The following is a 16,974-nucleotide window of genomic DNA, read 5'->3' on the forward strand; positions in this document are numbered from 1 at the left end:
TAATTAGAATCGATATGAACCCGTTCTACCATGTTGGCCAATTCGAGCGTTTGACAGCACGTAGCCTTTTGTTATGAATAATTATCACATCGAACCGTGATCCATTTATATATCAATTCAAGCTACAAATGTCCTTTAATATTCTAAATTCACTTTACCTCCCGCCAAATGATAATATTTTCATATATGTACCGAAGGGGAATTTTTTAATTGATAATAATTTCGTCCCCCCCATGGGATCGAAACCACCGTCCAAGTGGGACGGGGACGAAATCAGGAACAGTCATGTGACGCTATCCAATCAGCCCAACAGAGACGCTATAAGTTCATATCGATTCTGACCTTACAAATCACCTCGACCTGGGTGCTTTCGTAATTAGAATCGATATGAACCCCGTCTACCATGTTGGCCAATTCGAGCGTTTGATATAATAAGTTCGATATGAAACTTATAGCGTCTCTGTTGGCTTGATTAGGATAGCGTCACTGACTGTCCTGATTTCGTCCCCGTCCACTTGGACGGTGGTTCGATCCCATGGGGGGACGAAATTATTATCAATTAAAAAATTCCCCTTCGCTACATATATGAAAATATATCATTTGGGGATGGTAAAGTGAATTTAGATATTAAAGGACATTTGTAGCTTGAATTGATATATAAATGGATCACGGTTCGATGTGATAATTATTCATAACAAAAGGCTACGTGCTGTCAAACGCTCGAATTGGCCAACATGGTAGACGGGGTTTCATATCGATTCTAATTACGAAAGCACCCAGGTCGAGGGTGATTTGTAAGGTCAGAATCGATATGAACTTATAGCGTCTCTGTTGGCTGATTGGATTAGCGTCACTGACTGTCCCTGATTCGTCCGTCCACTTGGACGGTGGTTCGATCCCATGGGGGGGGGACGAAATATTATCAATTAAAAAATTCCTTCGGTACATATATGAAAATATATCATTTGGGAGGTTAAAGTGAATTTAGATATTAAAGGACATTTGTAGCTTGAATTGATATATAAATGGATCACGGTTCGATGTGATAACTATTCATAACAAAAGGCTACGTGCTGTCAAACGCTCGAATTGGCCAACATGGTAGACAGGGTTTCATATCGATTCTAATTACGAAAGCACCCAGGTCGAGGGTGATTTGTAAGGTCAGAATCGATATGAACTTATAGCGTCTCTGTTGGCTGATTGATAGCGTCACTGGACTGTCCTGATTTCGTCCCCGTCCACTTGGACGGTGGTTCGATCCCATGGGGGACGAAATTATTATCAATTAAAAAATCCCCCTTCGGTACATATATGAAAATATATCATTTGGGAGGTAAAGTGAATTTAGATAGTTAAAGGACATTTGTAGCTTGAATTGATATATAAATGGATCACGGTTCGATGTGATAATTATTCATATATATATATATATATATATATATATATATATATATATATATATATATATATATATATATACATACATACATACATATATATGTATTGTTTACTTACAAGTTTACACGGAAGTAGGGTGAGATTACACAGACAGAGAACACCTATCTGCAGGTATTTTATCTATACGGGTTCGCACTGTGGCGTCCTAACAGTGCAGTTACCATAGAAAACGCTCAAGTAAAAGTAAATAGTAAATAGAAAGATACTGTCTAATGATCGGTGGCTAACTGGATTAATAAAAATGATTTTTTTATTAATCCAGTTTTTTTATTAATGAGGAGGATAACCATAACGATAAATTACAACGATAATAAATGTGGTGGTATCATTCTTGAATCTGATCATGATGGACAGAGGAGGAGGCCTTAACTATGTATGCCTTTATTTAATCACCAAGAGAAACATACAACTCAGGACATGCAAACGGGTTCGTCACTTCACTTTCCTAGACTCATCATCTTCACTGGTGTAAGCTATAGAACCACTATGGCGAGAGGAGGAGGCAGGAGGGGAGGATGACATGGGGGCATTGGGCTCTTTTCAAAGTATTGGCAGAGGGTGGCTCAAAGGAACTACTGTTTTTCGAAAGTTCAAAGGTGACCACACAGCAAGGTTTCAGAGTGCGGGCTACATACATGACCGTAACAACAAAGAAGTATAGGCAGGAATGCGAAAAGCAAAGTTTTTCAATATTAAAAGTCAGATTAAAATAATCATTATAAAATATGATAAGGAAACTGGGCGAAAAATTTATTTCGTAAGAACACAAAAACATTATATATATATATATATATATATATATATATATATATATATATATATATATATATATATATATATAGTATATATATAAAGCCATACATTATGCAAATAATAATTCAGTTTTACATAGTACCAGAGGCGGTTTTAATTTATTCGGTTCACGGGGTGAACCACGAACATTTATCCAGGTCCATTTCATTTCCTTCACAAATGCTTTCCGGCAAATATTCAAAGATTTTAATTTTCCATCTTGACTCTCATTTCCTGGACTTCCTCCTGTTTTCTATGAACTGACGTAGTTCACCGGTATTTCATAAGTACAAAATATATAAACGATATAGAAAACGACAGGGCATTATGCTAGTGTATTTTGGATTGACCAATGGGTTATCAAGTTTCTTTTTATATTTTTGTTATCGTTTGTATCTTTATTATAAAAAATGAAGCAATCAATAATAAGGCACTTCAATATAGCGAAAGGGGAAATCAAAATTCTGAGTGAGTTAGACTCACGCATTCTTTAGATGACTGGCAACTTTTCGATTTCACCCTGAATTCACCCTGATTGTAGTGTAATTGCCATAATACACAGCTTATACAAAAGAAACATATTCCGTTATTCAATCTCCTTTATATTTTAATCTCTTCTTTCTCAGTCTTTGCAAGCTTTTTCCAAAGACGATACACTGACACATAGGGCGAAAATAGTATGTTTTAGAAACATACATAACAGGTCAAAGATCACTTAACACTCAAATAACGAGGTCACATGAGAGCGTAACCTCCAGAATCCCAAGTGATGAATTGACGGCGATGTCAACAGCGGATGCTAAAAGCAACGAAGTCCAAGAATACTACCCAGACAGACACCATGATGGATAGATCTGGCCTCAATAAATACACCTTCAATAATCCCAGCTGCCTGACGCTTGAAATAGTAATCAAAGTCCCGTAACCTTCGATAACCGATATATATATATATATATATATATATATATATATATATATATATATATATATATATATATATATATATATAACATTAGGGTTTAAAAGGTCAAAGACGTCAACAGAATCGAGTTGAGGAAATATGGATTCGTGTCAATCGTCGTTGGTTATTTATTAAATTCTACGTTTCGGCGCACGACCAAATGATCTTCTATACAGAATATGAATATTAAAAGATATTGTTGTTTTAATTTAAGCTCACATCATGTCAGCAAGGGCTTCTTACTTTTGGACAGCTCGTAACACATAGAATACAAAAGTATACAGGTATGTACAGTGGGGGGTGGGATCGGGTTTAAGCTTAGCGGATGTCCCGATTAAGTCGAATTGTTCGTGATCAGTTGCAACGCCGAATGCCATTGCTGCAAAGTTCGCACCCTGAGACGTTGCGACCTCGCCTCATCACAGTAACCTGAGCTTAAAAGTCAAGCATGTCTGAATGTATTCAGCATGAGAGAGAAAATAAGCAAATATATAACGGGGACACAAAATCGAAAAAATGTAAAAATACAGCAGACAACGAATATCTAAAAATTGAGAAAACACCTACTTTGGAAAACCTAGAACAGGCCTTCTTTAGGAAACCTACGATAACATGAAAGTAGAGAAACCTAATGAGAAGTGCTATATGTAAAGAAAGTAGGGTATCTTTATCACGGAACTTGAGCTCATATCCATAAGCGAAAATCTATGAAATGTTAAAATTACCACAAAGCTTCAATTAGAGACGAATAATCGACTTCTTGAACTGTGATGGCGAGCCATGCCTAAGATGGCTATGATACATAGAAAATGAGGAGTCAGCCGGTGTTAAGACATCATGAATGGCGTCAGAAAAAAAGGAAAAACTGTTTAAACTTATGATTCAAAAAGCCTTCTGGTGTGTGACAAGATATTAGGAGAGACGTTAAATAGTAAGGATGTTCTTGTGAAAAGCTGCAAGGCTTGAAAAGCGAATAATTTATTTCAGCTGAAATTATAATAAAATAGACGGAGAAGTCTTGAACAAAGAACTCTGGTTTCCAAATTAAAATGAAAAAAGACAAAGTAAAGAATGACAGCATTGAACAATGCTGTTTTGGCATCGTGTACATCTTTTTCGTAAAACAATAAGAATTTTACAAAGAGTACTAATGGGTGGGGGGATTAATTCTCACTCTCATCACCTTCAGTAAACGATTAGGAAGTGACAAAAAAACAACAGAAATGCTGCAGAAAAGATCATTTGATCAGTAATGTGTGTTCTACAAGGGCAAATTTACTCAATTCAAAACAATGACACAAGAATCGTGTGCACTATCTTATCCGGGGGGTGAGACGAGAGAGAGGGATGGGAGTGAGAGAAGAAAGAGGAGAGAGGGAAGAGAGAGAGAGAGAGAGAGAGAGAGAGAGAGAGAGAGAGAGAGAGAGAGAGAATTGGGGGCCGTTAAAAGCAGCAGTAATGAAAAATGAAGAGGGGAAAATCTTCTCGCAAAAGACGGTGAAGGAGACTAACGTGGAGTGGCCCGTGTCACCAAGGAAGACATGAAGCATAAAAGAATTTTTAGGAAGAAACTCTGGGGGAAAAAGAAGCAAGTAACAACACAAGGGGTTACCAAGGACGTTGTGCCATTCTGGTGAAAAACAGGACATGCAGATAGAAATTTCAGGAGAAGTGAAAGGCTCAAAAAGGGGATGAAGAGATCAAAGCGCTGACAGATTTATGAAAAAGGCTTTTCTGAATATAAACCAACCATCGATTACAAGTCCTTGGATGATTTTTTTTTTTGCCCGACTTAAATTAAGCTGACCTTATGCCAGCACTGGCCAGTGCACAACTGAGGCTGATAAGTAATGGTCTGTGAATTGGACCAGCTGGCCGAGACCTTAACGCCTTTTAGGTAACTCGACGAGAATATAATATATTCGCTGCATACATCGTTCCTCGCTTACTAGCAACTTTTTCTAAGGTCAAAGCAAGCGAGAGAAACTAAACCATTCAATCTGATTTGATAACGCTTCTGCAAAAATCTGGTTACCTCACCATTTTCATGTTTGGCTAATAACTGATAATCATTACTTTCAGAAGAATTTACATCTGTTTGAGGTCGATAAATGTTGGCTCAATGCCATAAAAGAACAGTTTCAATAAATTCTGTAGGTGGATTTTGGAAGATGTCCACCACAAATAGAGAGTTACCCGTATAACTTTAGAATTCGAGTAAGTTTAAAGCTTTCCTCCCCTTCTCCCCCTCCCTTATCCCGTTCCATATAAATGTCTAACATTCACATAAGCCCTAAAAAGGAAGATATTCACCTCCATCCACGAGAGGGTATTCAGCCTAAAATACGGTTAGGTCCATCGATATCTGACATAATAAGACCCCTTTAACGTAGTCAATCTTCCACACGGAAATGTCTCTTTGAGTCCCACCCACCAACCCACAGGGCTCTTTTAATTTCTTCCGTCTCATTTACGAGGCCGGGGTTAACTTAATGGAGGCTTCGAATTGCGGCCGTCAGCTCAAATATCCAACGACATCCGAGCTAGCGACTGAGCAGCGACTCGGTAGGCGGTCGACCTAGTTTCGAACGTTTTAGTGTGTGTGTGTGGTGTTAAAATACCAGCCGTATCACCCAGAGTGCTTTGCATTTTAATGGATATAAATGAGAAAATTTACTTTTCAGATGTAAATATCTAAGCAACGATCAAAACAGACTTGAATTCCAAAAACACAAATGGAAACTGTTAGAAAGCGTTCTCCAAAATTATCTTTTGTATAAAGTGAAGTGCTTTATACAGTTCTTAAGACGTAATTAGTTATTCGTCGCATCAAATCTGTTGGACCGTTTGATTCTAGCTGAAAATTTTTAAGAAAATGTTCAAAATGGATTCAGTTTTAAGTCACGACTTTCATAAACTACTAAATCACTCCAAAATGAAGTTATTTTGCCCGCAATAATTTATTATCGTTCTATGTTCATTTAGACTTTTTACTTTTAAGAAAAAATGGCAGGTTTATTGGACTGAGCTTTATACATAAAATTATATTCACTTCACTAGTTAAAGACCTCTGCAGCGACACTGTCCATCTTGCTTCATGTTATGCCTGCAAGAAATATTTAATATTGGCCGTTTGCTCGCTTATCTACATAAATGGAATTTCAGTAGTGTTGACTACTTGCATATGAAATCAGGGTATTTACCTAAACACCCTGTCATCAAAAATGAAGAGTGGAGCTGGCCCTCTGAAGTAAATGGATCCCTCATCACATGATCAGAATTTGCCGATGCCTGTCGGAGAAAAACTCTTTCGTACGTTCGGCTCCAGACAAGAGTCCCGAGATTAAGGATGAATTACACTCTTCCATCTAAGCAGCACCGACCTCCTGACACTCCAAGATAGTAACATAATAATAATAAATTTTATTTCCGCTCAAGGCCATATGCATGGAATATACAAAGTTTAGACAATAACATACACAATCTAGATAAACGAGATGAAATAAAAAATGATAAATCGGCAATATTTCACACTGTTGCTGAAGAAGTATAAAAAATAGTATTCATAATAATGGCAATAACAGCAATAATATTGAGAACAGTAGTTAAAAAAAAAATATAAAAAATTATAATTATTGATCAGAATGTATATAATTGAATTATTAAATTCCAGCTAGGGACCTTAGATGGTTACGTGGTCAGGTCTAGAAGGCTAAATACGAAATTTTAAAGTAGCAAAACTCAATACTGATAATATTCACAGTAATAATGAAAAAAAGAAAATACCAGTAATTACAATAATCGTAGAAATATAATAATAATGACAGATTCTGCAGATGACATTTTGCAAAACTAGAGATTAAATCATTTAGGGAACAGACGCCTCATTTCCCCATCTTTCACACAATTTAGATCTCCTTGCCTCACTCCTTAGGATGCTTTGTATGAGCGAATAGCTGCTGTTTCTCAGCCGGGTGATCACACTGGACATTGTTCGCCTTACAGTGATTTTCAAATTGTCCAGTTCGTTCAAAGAGAATACCCATATAAGTACACTGTAACAGTACGAGCAGAAGAGCAGCAGGTTCGTGTCTCGGCGATAGAAGGCAAACCTCCTTGCAGTCATGTTGCCAGTTGCACATAGTTTACGACGCCTCGGTTCTATGTTAATGTGACCTAAATACGGAAATTCGTGCACGAATTCCAGCCAATGATTTCCGATGGAAATTTGTGGTTCTGCAATATGTTTAAGCGATCTCGGGAGCAGCAACATCCACTTGGTCTTGGTTTCGTTGTATAGGAAATCAAATTCCTCTGCATATTGGCGGCAAGTGTCGAAGAGTCGCTGGAGACCTTGCACTGATGGGGAAATCAGAACCATGTCATCGGCATAAAAGAGGTTGTTTGTTGTTGTTTCGTTGACAGTACATCCGATTATGAGTAAGCTCGGTTTGACATTCAGAGCATCTGTGTACGTATTAAACAGGTATGGAGAGAGAATGCACCCTTGCCGAAACCCGTATATGGAGCCGAAGGTGTACGCCAATACGTTACACCGTTTGACACGGAATTGCTGTGTGAAGAACCGGCAATAAAAAAATTCCAATTAAACGTAGAAATGTGCCTCTTTTTTTTGCAGCTTCAGGAAGAGCTTCGGGTAGTTTACTCAGTCAAATGCTTTTCTCACATCTAAAAAATATAGGAAAACTGGAGAGGCTGATGATAGGTAATAGTTCAGCCATTCTTTCCGGATGTAGATGCAGGTGTCGGTTGAGTGCTTTGCTTTAAATCGGAACCGGTTGTCAGTGTTGTGTAAAAAGGGTAGAAGTCTCACTAGAAGAACCGACTCAAGGAACTTCGACGCGATCGTTTTGATTGCAATTGCCGGTAATTGCCAGGGTCATCTGCATTCTTTGACTTGTTTTTGATTAATGGTATTATGCGAACTAAGAGTAGGGAGTCAAGAAGAAACTAGTAAATTATGCACGCATTGAATAGGGCAGCTAGCAAAATGTAAATTTTCGGGTGGCAGAATTTGAAAGCTTCTGCAGGAAGACCATGGCAGTCGGGTGATCTACTATTAGGCAAGCTGTATATAGCATCATTGATGTTACCTGGCGTAATACGATCTCCCAAATGGTTACCTACATTAATTTATTCTACATTAATTTATTCTGTAGTGCTTAAGAGCAAGTTTACTTAAGAGTAGTGCTTAAGAGCATTTTGCCTCCACAGCAAAAACATTTCTCGTGAATATGTATACAGATCTTTAACCAAGTCATTCCAGCCAGTTACATTACGAGAGTTGCCTTGACGAAATCTAAAGGTAGAACAGCGGAAATTATGTTCGAATGGAATCATGATGTTGTAACATGATGCAGTGGTCCAGCCAGGAGGTTTAATATTGTGTCCGTTCTATTTTGTACATAAGAATAGGATGAGGGAGGGAGGAGCTTACCATCGCTAATTTGGAGATCATGATTTTGACAGAAGCGAGTAAGTTCGTTATGAAACTGTTTTGTGGGGTGAGAATTGAGGTTCCCGATTATACAAATTAGCAATTTACCCATCCTTACTAAAAGCATATTCATCTGCTGCTTCATTAAGTGACTCGCTAGTGTTTTTTAACTATTGTGTCATTGATGTTTGCGCTATAGTATTCATATCCAAATGATACGTCATATGTATACAGAAATTATGTATTATAAATTGGTAAAGTAACTAAATTTACTGGCATACACACCCCCGCTTCACGGGCAGAACCAGCTCCATACCCCCTTCGGAGCGGGGGAGGTAGGATGAAACCCCATTATGAACCATCTTAGGGGTTCCCACTATAACCCTGCCAAGTTTCATGTCCATAGGACCAGCCGTTTGGCCGTGATTGAGTGACAGACGGATGGATGGACAGACATAACACCCATTATAGTATAGTAAGAAGTAAGATACGATCAGCAGGAGAATCGTGAATAATACTGTGTAACTCACCTGGGATCATGCAGTATTGATCAAAGTTGTTATTTTCCCAGGGCAAAATATAAACATTAATTATTAGGATATTAAGAGTCCCCTACTGTCACTTGAAGCCCCAGGAATCTATCACTATTGTTGGTCATCACATTTACTATAGTCTAACGATTTGAGCCACAGGAAAGAAAGGCCACCTTTCAGGCGACCTGAAACTTGCATCGATGAGGTAGAGAAAGATATCGCAGATGACAAGGTCATGTGGCCAGAGAAGCGTTTCTTACAATGCCTTGATGCCGTTGAAGTTTTTGCAGAACATGTTTAGGAGAGGAATGCTCTGCTTGAGGCCAAAAATATTTCAAGAGATTATATCTAATGTATCCATGGCAACTCACGAAGATGGGAGATGGGAGATGAGAGAGTTGATCATTTGGGTGGATCGGGGTTAGCTAGAGAAGGTGTCCAATCACTCCCCGTAGGAGGTTGGCGGGACGTTGCTGTAGAAGGCAAGCCTGCACTTCTGGCTGCACCTAAACCCCGGCTTGAGGAGGTGGGGGGGAGGGGGGGGCGGCCGTTTGAAATATAGGCAGGTAATCCTGTAAGCCACTTTATGTTTAATTTTCCATGGTTTTGATTTTTTAGTTATATAGAATTTTGGCATTATGCCAAGCACTGGGACAACTAAGGCCATTCAGCGCTGAAACGGAAATTGACAGTATAATGTTTGAAAGGCGTAACAGGAGGAAAACCTCGCAGTTACACAATGAAACAATTGTTAGCAGAGCGTGGACAGTAAGATGGAAGGTACAGCAAAAGATGGAAGGTACAGCAAAAGGATTGAAAGAAGTTGCAGCTAGGTGCCGAAGGGGCACTGCAAAGATCCTTAAATAATGCCTACATTGCACCGAATGAGGTGCACTGACGGCACTACCCTCCTACGGGGTAATTTTCCATGGGAGTTCATGAGAAATGAGGGGATCAGAGCCAGTGAGACCCTTGACTCTCTCTACTATGGCGTCTAGCTTCACCAATGAGCTTAGATTGCGAATCACAACGTGACATCTATTCCCAGGTTTCGAGCGAGGTGATTCACGATTGTTGGGCTTCGGTCCAGCGGGCACTCTTTTGATCGCATCCAAGATCAGTGAGAAATTGTTATTTGTAACCAGAGTTTTAAGTCTGTCGAGTGTTTCCTGTCATCCTTTGATCACGTCCCAGATCCGAGAAAATTGATCATTCGTTTCCTCAGTTTTTTCATTGGTTTAAAGGATGGCATGATTGTACAGGAAATCTATATTTGATTGAGTTAACTCAATAGCTGGACTTTAACCATTTCCCAGCAATGCTATTGAGATCATTCAAAAAAAGAGCTAAGGAAAGCTACCTATATCCTACGACGAATATTATTAATGAATGAATAACGACACTGTGACAATCTTCAGATCTGCAACCTACTGTCTATAGCATGACAGCCAGGGAGCTAAAGTTGTCGCCAGAAATGATTCCGAGCTACATCACTAGCATCCCCCCTAATCTTTGACAAAATCATAAATAAAGTAGAACCACAGTCATTAATCAGAATTCTGGAAAGGAAAGCCAAACGAACACTATGTATCTTGATATCGTGAAGGGTTTCGAAGATGTTGATCAATTACCGGTGCAACAGATTCTGTGAAAACGGGTTAAGTAGACCTGGCTGTTACATTTCCTTCCAAACGGAATGCTTCGCGTATAAGCTAATGGAGCATCTAAATCAGTTTAGGTTATATCAGGTGTCCCAGGAGGAACTGTCCTCGGTCTTGCCTGTATCACAATGATCAGTAACACTAAAAACAATATCCAATTTTCATTCGTTTCTTCATTATCGGACAGACCCCCTGTCGAGACCCTTGTCGGAATAATCAGTTCTAAAATGAACTAGGTAACAGAGGCTATTGTAGGAGCAAACAAACAACACAACCTTTAATAGGGTGAAATTCGTTCACATACGCACTGTTCAGAAATCAAGAAATTTCGTTCACTTCTTGACCCAGATGGCAATACTAAAACAATCAAACATCAATGAAAGGATCTGGAAGTTATCTTCTCTGACGAATTAAAGGATGCTTATCCATATCGCAGACTGTCCTTCGTACAGTCTTCGTACAGCAGACTGTCCTTCGTAGTCAGCAAGGATACACAGATTATTATTGGAATATCAACACCATATACAGCCATGGGTAACGCTCATTTGTGCGACTACTGCTCGTCAGTTTGGTCCCCATACCTAACTACGTCCAAATGGATAGGTTAGAAGGTACATTAAACATTTAATAATAATAATAATAATAATAATAATAATAATAATAATAATAATAATAATAATAATAACAAAGAAGGCTGATAACTTGCATGACCTTCTATACTGTGTAGAAATGGCGATGGAAGTAAGAGGCATCACCTGAAAAACAACTTGATCACACTACAGTGTAATATTGTGCTGCTAATATTAATATTGATTACAAAAACTTCGCCACTGACCAAAAGATCGCTTCTTTAAATGCGTTAACCTTATGGCAAAGGCCAACTGTTGCTTTATCTTACATGTATATTTCATAATACTGTGTTTTTTAAGGATCTACTTCAACAGAAAGGCCTCCTCCTCCTCCTCCTCCTCCTCCTCGCTGGGCCCACTGCTCTCATTTCTCTGCAGTCCTAATCCAGTGTGTCCGTCTTTGTCCTTCCCTCTTTTCCCTGTGACATCCTCACATCCTTCCCATGTTCGCCTCCCGGATATCTCCGGCCGTGTCCGCCTCAGGCCCTGCGGGAGAGGTCCAAATGGTCTTTTCTACTGCAGGCGGATTGAAGCGCTCATTATGTCAGTGGCTCTCATAAAGCTTACGGGTCTCTCCAGAGGAGGAGTAAATCTCAGGGTATTGTCGCTATTTTTCCCACTTTCTCCTCTCAGTCTCATTGTTTTCTTTCCTTTCTCAAAGAAGAGCAGAAGGAAAACATCATCGTTCTTCATTACGATTTCTGTTGTACATATAATTTCTATGAGAATATAAGCATCATTTTAAAATGAGACAATTAATTTTGCATATAATTCCAGGTAAAGAGAAAGAAATGATGAAAATTCTATTAGAGTAAAATAATCGAACAAAGGCATAAGAGAAGGAAAACCATCATATCTAAAAAATAAAACTCCAAAAAATTAGTCCTAATATTTTCAACGTGAAATTGCAAATGCGTATTAAGCCAGAAAACCAAAAACCATAATTTCTTCAATCAATCTTCTCTAATCTCTGACGACTGCCTATTAGCATAAGAGGTAAAATACAGTGAATCATATATATCCATATATATATATATATATATATATATAATATATATATATATATATATATATATATATATATATATATATATATATATATATATATATATATATATATAATTATATATATATATAGATAATTATGATAGATGTGTGTATATATGAGAAAAAAATATGTTCCAAAATCCGAGATATTTAGAAACAGGCAAATACATACCATATCACTTATCATTCTCAACAATAATACCCACAAAAAAATTAATTAATAACGTGGGGAAAAAATGAGCGAATTTCGGAAAATGTTAGAAAATGAAAACGAAATATTATTTCATTTATTGTTCCCATATCAATTTTACTGTCACAATAACACTGCAACAAGTCAAGAACTGGGTGACCTAAATATAAGCAACTACAATTTCTTAAAATAAATTCAACCACTGATAGCTAACTACATTTTGCAGCGGGAAAAAAATGAACTTATTCACGAAATCAGGAAAAGAAATTTTAGTCTACCCTTCAAAATAATACGACTAAAAAAAGGGGGAACAAAAGTGTAACCAAATATCGTCTTTAAAAACGGTGAAAACATAAATGAAGGGAAGAGCTTCGAACAAAGAGGATTGTTGATATTCCAAATTCTAATATACGATCCTCTCCCTCGAGATTAGAAATCCTCTTGTTAGGAAAGGAGTTCGAGTAAATGAATTAAAAACTGGGAGAAAAGGAAAGCCAGCGGGAAAAAAAAGTGATGTTGATCAAGAGGGGATTAACGCAGACTGTAAGGGAGAACAACGAGACTGAATAGAACAATACGCAAGTGAAAGACGAATTCATATCTAAAATTAGAACGTATAAGTCATAATAATAAAGAAGAGGGTTTTTGAATATATTGTGGCAAACAATAGAATATTCAGATCCACTGCAATAAAAGGTAAATGTCAATAAATGGCACTTTTTTTTTATTCCCGTCTTTTCTTACAGAAAGCTATATAAGAATTTTGAAGCTATAGAATGAGTAACATACAGCCCAAGAGATGATGCTCGTTGCTTTCCTATAATATAGAGGTGTTCATTATAAATTACGTATTAACCGACTTGTTAATTAACGTTCAAGATGATGTAAATGACAAGACTCTCCGGCTGGTGAGAAAAAAATTCTGAAATGAACCAGTCTCGCAAAATTGCAATAAAACAAACAACCACCGTGTGCATCATCAAACTGTTGACGAAATAAATACATAAACATGAAATATAAACAAGTTAGAACACATATATACCCAACTTTGTTGCTATTCACCCAACCACAATTTTCAACACTCGAGGCTAAAAATCTCACGACACAGCTCTTCACGAAATGCCTCGAGTAGCACAGAAACCAACTGGGGGAAACGAGTCGAAATTATACTTCCTCATAGATGCTCATTTAGACAAAGCCGACTTTTCTTGCCTGTCCAGGAGATTAAGTGCTGCTAATCCGCGGTATTACGAGAGATGAACTCACCTTTAAAGTGAGCAATCGTAATGGTAGGCCTCTCTCTCTCTCTCTCTCTCTCTCTCTCTCTCTCTCCATCCAATGGCTGTACAGAATAGGGCCACATTATTTTCTTTTTCCTCCCTCTTTAAAAGAGAACACTTTTTCATCCCGAAATTCCCCGAGGGAATGGCGACCGAAAGAAAATACCTTTTCCTTCGACTCCATCGTATCAGAGCCCTCGAAATAGATGTTCTCGACGGAGGAGAAGTTGTTTTCTAATCTATTTCTTTTTTTCCACGCTGGACGTTTCTTTCTCCTTCGCTTTCTTTTATATGTTCGAGTCTGGCATTTCCGGTAGGCGGATCTGGGTCCCCCGTTCTAAATTGGGCCAAATATTTATACCAGGACAACGAAACACAGAGGCGAGCTAGTCAACAGTGGCGGAGGGAGGCCTTTCTGGTGATCTCTTTTTCGAATCAGGGGTCTTCTTTCATATACATACTACACCTCCGGGATGTCTGAATCTCTCTCAGGGACCACTAACTATCATACGTTGTTTAACTACATCTAATCTTATCACTGAGGCTCATTTCATTTGGTACAGTTAACATATTAAATTATTTTTTTAGCATGTCTGCCAGTAAAACGCGTACAGATTTTCTTTTATGAAACTCATTTGACGTTACACATACTGAAGTGAAATAAGAACCTTTTCTTGAGCGTGATTCTTGGTCCAAGGTATGGCTTAAGGTTTCTTATTGTATCTTTAGCAAAATATCAAGAATTGCGATCAAGAAAAGGTTCTTGTTTTATACTCCTCTTTAAAGAACGTGGCTGTTCTTCATGTTCTTCACTACACAACCTATGCGGGTAAGTTGTGCCGCTTGAGGTTTCTAAGATACACTTCATCTTATTTTATCTATTTCCCAGTTAAAATGAGTGAGGTTCAGTAAATTCGGGAGAAGACATTACAGCATATTTCACTAAGAATATACTGCCGAACTCCGTAAGTTATCTTTTTCGCAGGTCAAAGTTACACGCTGACAATTTACCGTTCTCCGCGTTTAGCGTTAAAAAAATGTAATCCATATTTCATATCAACCAACTACAAAATGTCTATCCATATTTTGCTTCATCATTCTCACCTAAAACTAAAGGCCGCTGCCATTCTTTCTTTGGGACAACGAAGATCTCTTACTGGACCACACAACTGATGTACTAAATAAACCAAAAATATTTATCACAAAAGTGAAAGCCTACAAAAATAGCAAAAATATTTTAAAGTTAAATTCCCATGTCATTCTAAAAAAGGGTACGAAACTTATGGTATGTAAATGCGTTGAATAATAAAATGCCGTTTTTTTCTGGTCAGTGTTGGTATTTTGAGTCTGAATTTCGAGGTACAAAGCCTAATCGCCATTTTCTCTTCTTACAAATCTCTACTTATGATGAATCTAAGCGATTCTATTTCTTATTTAATTACTGTGAATTTGGGGTAAAAACAAATTTTTCAAAATACCAGTATACGCAAGATAAATCTTTCATTTGAAAGAGTCTCTGTTTGAATAAATAGATTCAATTTCAAACTGTCGAATTAAATTGCAATCAACGCAAAATAAGTGTCCAGGTACTTAAATGTATGTAGCCTTAGTTTTGAAAGACAAAAATTAAATATACCAACAGAGCAAAGAGAAAATGGTATAAGAGCTAACAAGATATACCAAAGGCATGATAAAATGCAAAGATAGTCTTTCCCCTCAGTCTGAAAAACTTCAAGTCACATTTTCACGAAATTAATTAACCAGGATCCGAGTAATGGGTCAAGATTTGATAAGCTTCAGGTACAAGAAAGGCTAATTGAATACAGTCCTTTTGCAAATACAAGATTCTCTCTCTCTCTCTCTCTCTTCTCCTCTCTCTCTCTCTCTCTCTCTCTCTCTCTCACACACAAAAACACACCGACCCACACACACACCCATATATATATATATATATATATGTGTGTGTGTGTGTGTGTGTGTGTGTATATATATATATATATATATATATATATATATATATATATATATACTTGTAATAGCCAAAGTTGCCTCTTACGTCTGGATTTCAGCATACTTTGGCAGTGCAAAGTCCTGAATCAGAAATAAAGGGTGCTTTAGCTTAACTTTACCCCACCCAAGTTATTTTTCTCAATAGGACCTGGGTTTTCTTCATTTCGGAGGCAAGGTTCGGTAGTGATATATATATATATATACATACATACATACACTCATACATGCACATACGTGTGTGTATATATATATATATATATATATATATATATATATATATGCGTGTGTGGTGTGTGCGTGTGTGTGTATTATATATATATATATATATATATATATATATATATATATATATATATATATATATATATATAATTATATATATATATATCTATATATATATATATATATATATGTATATATATATCTATATATATATATACTTGTAATAGCCAGAGTTGCCTCTTACGTCTGGATTTCAGCTTGCAATAGCCAGAGTTGCCTCTTACGTCTGGATTTCAGCTTGCAATAGCCAGAGTTGCCTCTTACGTCTGGATTTCAGCACACTTTGGCAGTGCAAAGTCCTGAATCGGAAATAAAGGGTGCTTTAGCTTAACCTTACCCCACTGTCACGGACCGAGAGAAGGGGTCCGCTCCATGTTCGATATTATGATAAACAAAAAGAATTCAACACCAACAGTTGAAACTCGGGATACGAATATAGAAAGACACACTAACACAACAAAGGTTTATTTACAAGCTTACTAACAAAGATAAATGCAGAATGGTACCTCCTATTTACATAAAAAAGGCAAAATCTTACAATGCGTGAACTGGGGGGACGGTGGGGTAATGAAAGTTCTTGCCGGCCAGTTTTGCGACTCGAAGCGATGGCTTCACAAAAGGAGAACTGCAATTGCATACGACTTCTTGTCTAATCTTGATACTCGAAGGG

This window comes from Macrobrachium nipponense, chromosome 21, assembly GCF_015104395.2.
Source record: "Macrobrachium nipponense isolate FS-2020 chromosome 21, ASM1510439v2, whole genome shotgun sequence".
Taxonomy (NCBI): domain Eukaryota; kingdom Metazoa; phylum Arthropoda; class Malacostraca; order Decapoda; family Palaemonidae; genus Macrobrachium; species Macrobrachium nipponense.